This window comes from Cricetulus griseus, chromosome 5, assembly GCF_003668045.3.
Source record: "Cricetulus griseus strain 17A/GY chromosome 5, alternate assembly CriGri-PICRH-1.0, whole genome shotgun sequence".
Lineage (NCBI taxonomy): Eukaryota > Metazoa > Chordata > Mammalia > Rodentia > Cricetidae > Cricetulus > Cricetulus griseus.
This window is the reverse complement of record NC_048598.1, coordinates 45,964,990-45,972,806: the sequence shown is the minus strand read 5'-3', so window position 1 is coordinate 45,972,806 and position 7,817 is coordinate 45,964,990.

Sequence of the window (7,817 nt, the reverse complement as noted above, 5' to 3'; positions counted from 1 at the left end):
TATTGCCCCTACTTGTTTGTCTGCTAGCCTTGAGAGTGTTACATCCAGTTTTGATTAGCTTTGTTATGTCTGCCAGTTAAATAATTAAAAGGCAAGAAATATCTTCAGTACAACAGGTTGCAGCAGAGAAATTGCAGAGTCACAAACATGAGCAGACAGAATCAACAATTGAAGAGAGGTGTTCCTTCAGTAAGCATATAGAGATAAAAACAATCCTCAAAAGGGATATAATGGTTCAGGATCCCAAGCCCAATTTTTCCTTCAGGGCTAAGAGTTTTCAAGTGTCTGAAGGATCTTCCTTCCCTAATTTTGAGATAGACAGTTTAAGGAAAGAAAGGATGACCGATTGGCTCACAACTTTTTGGTAAGCATGTCCTGATCTAGTCTTGAATTTACTCAGCCAGTCCATGCTCAGCAGGGGTGTTTTGTAAGAGAAGAAAGGCCTCTTATGGCCTTTCTAAGGTACCAGGAATTTGTCTAGGTTAGGAGGATGAGGAGGAAGCAAGTCATCTTGGAAATTCAGCATCTTTATTAGCTATCAGTGGCTTACTCTATCTGTCTAGATATTTGGGACTATATTTTCAAGTCCCCCAAGAGGAGGGCAGATATAAACAAGCAACAAAAACAACAAACTAAACAAGAAAACAAAAGAAGAGTCATGAGACTATGAACCCACCTACATCCCAACCTCTTACATGCTAATTCTCCTTATAGATCAAGTCAATTTGGTATGTAGTCTGATATTTAATGTAGAAATCCCCACGAAAGCTCCAGGGTCTCATGATTAGAGTTTGCCTCTTCTTTCTCCTTTTCTTTCTCTTTTTCTTCCTCCTCCTCCCTCCTCCATTTTTCTTCTTTTTCACTACAGAGCTGAATAGGAAGATCCTTTTTTTCGTATTTGGCTATACATTTGAATGAAATTCAATGGTGCTTACTGTAACTGAAGGCAGGAAGCTGGAGGACCACTGAGAGGCATCCCCGCAGCCTATTTGTCCATTGAACTCTTTATAAAAATGAACCCTGCCATATTTTGTACATGATGATTTTGTGATAATTGCTTATGCAAATGTTCTATGAACAAACAAATTGATATTTGTCCTTTAGCATCAGGATAGTCAGAACTTTATATAAACTCAATTTTGCTTGTCTATGAGAGTATGCCATTATTCAATTCTTAGGATTTATGGAGTTTAGGAAGGAAAAATAGAAATTGCAGTATTATTTCTTGTTCTTGGAAGCTGAGCTCATATGTGATGTCTTGTTTTCCCCCTCCCCCACTCTGACCTCCCCACAGAACAAATGGCAACAGATATGACCTATTCCCCGACACACCCCAACCAGATCAAATAACAAAGTAGAATAGATGGTAATAGAAACAATAGCATTGCCGTAACCCCTGGCTGTATTTTTTCAAATGAAAGAAATTCTTCCACTGTGTCTTTTGGTGTGATACAACACTAACCTTTAAAATGACCTTTCCTGTTTCTTTGACATTCTATAGACTGGGAAAAATAAATATAACTTGATGACATGTAATGGCTCCTGGGTGAACAGGCAGTAACAGCATAGCCATCCGCAAGCCTGTCTCTGCTGCCAAGAGTACTAGCAATGATAAGAGGGACAGAAGTCCATAGCCAGCATGAGCTTTTTAAACTCCAGAGCTATCAAAATGAGAAATGATCTATTTACCAAGTATCTGATCAAGTTGTTCTTAGGCATTTTTAAAAATCTCCTCATATGCTAAGATACTATACAAATTGGGTGCTTTTCAATCTACCTCTCAATTTATGATGTTAGGAGGTGAACAAAGAATGGAATTGAACTAAAATATGTCAAGGTATAACTTATTTTGTTTACAATCTGCCACATTATTTAAACTGTTCACTGCAAACAACTGACTATGAATGAGGAGACTCAGCCGATTTTTGATCTTAAGTTTTTAGAGAACATTCTTTTAATTACGCACTTCTGTCAATTCCAGGCCATTTGCTACTTCCAATTATGCTCCACAATCTAACCTATACATCTGGAAATCTCTAAGCTAAGTCTGTGTTCCTATATCCTTTTACTGTGTATTTCCACAAGTTTGAAAGTCCTTGGTTTCCATTTGCAGTTGCTTGATGAGGACCAACAAATTTCCATACCATCTATATTCTCCCTGTGTATATTACTCTGCCTAGTTAAATATTTCATAAGCATTTCAAACCTAACATGTTCAAAATTTAATTCAGGGCACCCCTCTCCAAACAAAGCAATCATTGACCAAAAAGCCCACTAGATAACAGAGAAAACATGGAGCTGTCATCTTCTCCTTCAGACCTCACCCTTTCAACTACAATCTATTTTTAAATGCATGAGATTGTAGAAACAGCTTATTGTTAATCTATGTACCATGAAGCCCACCCATTTGAGGCACTTAAGGCATTTAAGAAACATCTTCATTTCTTATTATACTCAGTCTTGCACAGCCATCACCATGGTCTATCTTTAGCACACTATGATCCCTTAATTCAAGGGGCCTTTACCTACTATTGGTGATCACTATACTCTCTTCCTTCTTCCAAAGGTACAAATACTTGTCTACTTTCTGTCTCTATCTTTGTGAACTGTTTCTAGACACTTTATGTAAACAAAATGTGGTAGTTTATGTCTCTGTGACTTTGATTTACCTATTTTCAAAGTTAATTCATTTTATATCTTGTACCATGTCATTGTGTCTCTTTACTGCCTCCAATATTGAATGAATATAAATCATCTATCTATCTATCTATCTATCTATCTATCTATCTATCTATCTATCTATCTATCTATCTATTTTTTTCAAGACAGGGTTTCTTTGCCTTGGCTGTCCTAGAATTAGCTTAAAATGTGTAACCCAAGCTGGCCTTGAACTCATGATCCCCCTACCTCTGCCACTTTCAGCAAATCTTACTGGCATGCACCACTACAACCAGCCATTTTATTTATTTATTCATTCATGTATTTATTTATTTACTTATTTAATTAGCTAGTTGATGACCATTTATCTGTTTCTACTTTAGAAACAAAACATTTATGTACCCTTTTGTTTTTTGATGTATCTTTTTCATTTCTCTTGGTTGTATGCTTGGAAAGGGATTGCTAGGTTGGAAAGTAATGATGATTCATATTTTGAGTGTTACTAAGTTATATGTCAAGAAGCTGCAACACTTTACACAAAAATTTCTATTTCTTTACATTCCTGTTATTGCTTGCCTCTTATTCATAGTGGGTAGGAAGCCATTTTTTTATGTAGTTTTCTTAATGGATTGTAATGTTATATGTCTTTTTATGTGTTTATTATCCATTTATTCATTTTTTTGAAATTTGGGTCCAGACCTTCTGTTTTTAATGATACAAACATTTTAATTATAATTTTATTATTGAATTATTTGTTTTCATGTATTTAAGGCAAAATTACATGCTTTGCAAAGATGCCTTCCCAGTGTCTGGTTTTCTTTTCAAATTATTGATAATTATTGATAATATTATTATTGATAACTTCTTAGATATTAGGATTGCTACACCAGCTTGTTTCTTGGGCGCATTTGATTGGAAAACCTTTTCCCAACCCTTTACTCTGAGGTAGTGCCTGTCTTTGAAGTTGAGGTGTGTCTCTTATATACATCAGAAGGATGGATTCTGTCTTCGTATCCATTCTGTTAGCCTGTATCTTTTTATGGGCAGGTTAAGACCATTGACATTGAGGGATATTAATGTCCATTGATTGTTTGTTCTTGTTTGTTTGGGAATTTATTGTTGGTGGTGTCATTGTGTGTGGATTTTGCCCTCCTGTTTCTTTTCGTGTTTGGTAGAATTGGATTATCTATTGCCTATATTTTTGTGAGTGTAGTTATCTTCGTTGGTTTGGAGTTTTCTTTCTAGAACTTTCTGTAGTGCTGGATTTATGGATATGTATTGTTTAAGTATGGTTTTGGCATGGGATATCTTGTTTTCTCCATCTATTGTGATTGAAATTTTTGCTGGGTACAGTAGTCTGGGTTGGCATCCATGCTCCCTTGGTGTTTGTAGGATATCTATCCAGGACCTTCTGGCTTTCAAAGTTTCCATTGAGAAGTCGGGTGTGATTCTGATAGGTCTGCCTTTATGTGTTACTTGGCCCTTTTCCTTTGCTGCTCTTAATATTTTCTCTTTATTCTGAAGGTTTGGTGATTTGATTATTATGTATCAAGGGGACTTCTCTTTGTGGTCCAGTCTGTTTGGTGTTCTGTAAGCTTCTTGTACTTTCATAGGCATATCCTTCTGTAGGTCAGGGAAGTTTCTTTCAATGATTTCATTGAATATGTTTTCTGTACCTTTGAGCTGTATTTCTTCACCTTCTTCTATACCTATTATTCTTAGGTTCAGTCTTTTTATGGTGTCCCATATTTCCTGGATATTTTGTGTTAAGGATTTTTTGGACTTGAGATTTTCTTTGGTCGATGACTGTATATCCTCTAGAGAGTCTTCAACTTCTGAGATTCTCTCTTCCATCTCTTGAATTCTATTGTTATACTCACATATTTAGTTCCTGATCATTTATCCATCCTTTCTATTTCCAGCATCACCTCATTCTGTGTTTTCTTTAATGTTTCTATTTCAGTTTTCAAACCTTGAACTGTTTCAAGTGCTTCCTTCACTTGTTTGGTTGTTTTTTCTTGGCTTTCTTGAGATTCTTTAAGAGATTTGTTTACTTTTTGAATTCTTCGGTTTGTCTTTCCTCCATCTCATGTAATTTTTTGCTTGTTTTTTCTTCTATTTCGTTAAGGGATTTTCTTATTTTCTCTTTAAAGGATTCTATCATCTTCCTAAGATAATCTTTGAGGTCCATCTTTTCTTCATGCTCTATGTTGGGCTTTTCAGATCTTGCTGGTGTGGAGTCCCTGGATTCTGGTGGTGTCCTATTGGTTTTTCTGTTGTTGAGTGTGTTCTTACTCTGTCTTCTTCCCATCCCTTCTTCCAGTGACTGCAGGTGGGGTTTCTCCTCTCAGGTGGCTGGTGGAGGGCTCAGCCTCTGATGCTTGTGCACCCGCCATATGACAGACGGCAGGGTGTAGACAGGGGTGAGGTGTGTCCGGACTCAGGGTGGGTCTTCAGGTCTGGGCTGGTCCACTCTGAGGCTCGGGCACCCAATGCAGGACAGAGAGCAACACCAATTACTTGAAATTGTAAATTCTAGTTCTTTCTTTGGGACTCTGTGTTCCCTCAAATTCTTCTTTGACACTTAGCTACATTTTATTACCCTTTTGTTTTTTCTTTCTATTCTATCAGTTAACTTTTCTCTTTATAGTGCATATTTAGCCATTCTTTTACTAGATAATCTCTCATGCTGTGAGACTCTCATTCCAATTTTTGCTTTTTAACATCACAATTCTCACTTCAACCCTGCTCTTTCCAGTTCTGAACATATTGTTCACTGTATTTTTTAAAAGAGTTTTGATCAAGGCATCTTCTTAAAATTCTTAGTAACATCTCATTGTTCATATGGTAGTGAATGAAATTATCTTGATATTTCAGGAGTCCTCTATAGCGTATCCCTGCCCTTGTCTCCAGGTTCATTGCTTGCAGACTTTTAATTTTCAACCTTTGATCACTAGTCAACTGGTAATTGTCAGTTTCTTGCATCAAATTCTCCTTCCTTCATAGACAGTTCCTGAATAGATGGTACTCTCTTTCCTGAATGCCCTTGTACTCCTTATGCTGGGACAACTTCTCATCATCTTTCAGATCATGAGATGTTTCTCATTACCTCCATTCTAGCATAGTTTCTCCTTAATTTTCACTCCCTTGATGGCAGTACCATTTCTGTACCCATTCTTTTTTTCCTCAAGACAGGATTTCTCTGTGTAACAGCCCCAGCTGTCCTGGAACTAGCTCTGTAGACCAGGCTCTCCTTGAACTCACAGAGGGCCTCTGAGTGCTGGGATTAAAGGTGTGCTCCATGGTAAATGATTTAAATGCCCTTCCCTTATAATGAGAATGATGACTACCTTAAATGCCATCCTAGAGCCTTCATCCAGTAGTTGATGGAAGCAACCAAGCACTGAGCCAAACTCCTGGAATCCAGTTTCAGAGAGGGAGGAGTAATGAACAAAGGGGTTAAGACCATGCTGGGAAAACCTATAGAAACAGCTGACCTGAGCAAGTGGAAACTCAGGGACCCTAGTCTGACAGCTGGGGAACCAACATAGGAGCAAACCAGGCCCCCTGAATGTGGGTGTCAACTAGGAGCACTGGGCAGTCTATGGGGCCTCTGGCAGTGAAACAAGGATGTATCCCTAGTGCATGAATGGACTTTTGGAGCCCATTTCCCATGGACGGATACTGTCTTAGCCTAGATACACAGGGGAGGGACTAGGCCCTGCTGCAAATGACTTAAAGGATTTTTGATGATCCCTCATGGAAGGCCTCACCCTCCCTGAGAAGTGGATGGGGGATGAGATAGAGGGTCAGTAGGGAACTGGGACTGATATGTAAAATAAGATTGTTTCTAATTTAAATAAAATCTATAAAAAATAAGAAAAGTATGCTCCACCACTGCCATACGATTCTTAATATATGCAGTTAGGTAGTTACTGGGTTTGTACTTAAAGACTGTTTTATTGAAACACACAGCAAGGTGGTAATGATTATGTTTGTTTCAAGTATTGCCTGATCTTTAGACATGTTTCAAACAAAAGATGTATTAAATAAGTCAATCTTTATTATAGCTTTTGGAAAGTAGACTAAGACTACTACATCACAATGACTTCTGTGATCATTAAAGGTATGGCCTGCAGTGGCTTCTGCAAGCTTGTTAAACCTACATACCATAGCATTGTTCTCTCTGCTCACAAGCATCTAATTAGTAGTTTTAAGGTTCAGGAACCTTCTATTGTGACATTAAAATGTATCTTTAGAAACAGTATCTCTTATCTAAAGGAAAATAGTATTTATGTCATTTTGTATTTAGAACTCCTCTTATCAGAGTCACTCATGGAAATGTCACCTCCAAAAGAGCAAGATCTTAGGGTTTTAAAAACTGTATGACTATTTCAAATTATTCGGCATTTCTGAGCCTCCAAAACATGTATTACATCATTCATTGTTCATAAAAACCCATATAAGTCCTACTTTCTTTCTCTTTAATTCACTTCTCTCGTATCATTTCTAATCATAACGATTTGCAACACACTAAATACTTGTTCAGCTAACTTATAATTGCTGGAACCAGTGACCTTCAACATGAAATGTAAGTATATAATGAGTTATGAGCATATTCTATTGGATTCCAAGGAAATTTGATACTCTTAATTTATATATATTTTATGTAAAAGTGAAGACATCAATTTATTATATAATTGAAAAGATTAATGCAGGTGGTTAGCAAATTAACAGGTGTGTATTTAATTCCAGTAAAAACTAACCTTTGTATAAAATGGTAAAGTTTAAGTAGATTTCTTTAAAGAGACCTCATGTTGAACATAACTACTGGAGCTGGGACTTCTAATTTTGGACATGAATTTAGTAGGTCAGAAAAAAAATAACCCAGGTTTTGGTGGCTCACACCTTTAATCCCAGAACTTGGGAAGAAGAGGCAGGTAGATCTACCTGCCAGCCTGGTCTGCAGAGTGAGTTCCAGGACAGCCTTTAAAACAATACAGACAAACCCTATCTCAAAAAACAACAACAAAAAAATCCCAAGTATTAAATTTTAATCATATTCTTTCATATTAACTAAAATTCACTTTTAAAATAATTACACCTAATTAAAACCTTCTTGGTAAAGATGGTATCCTTCCAAGTGAGAAATAATAAGT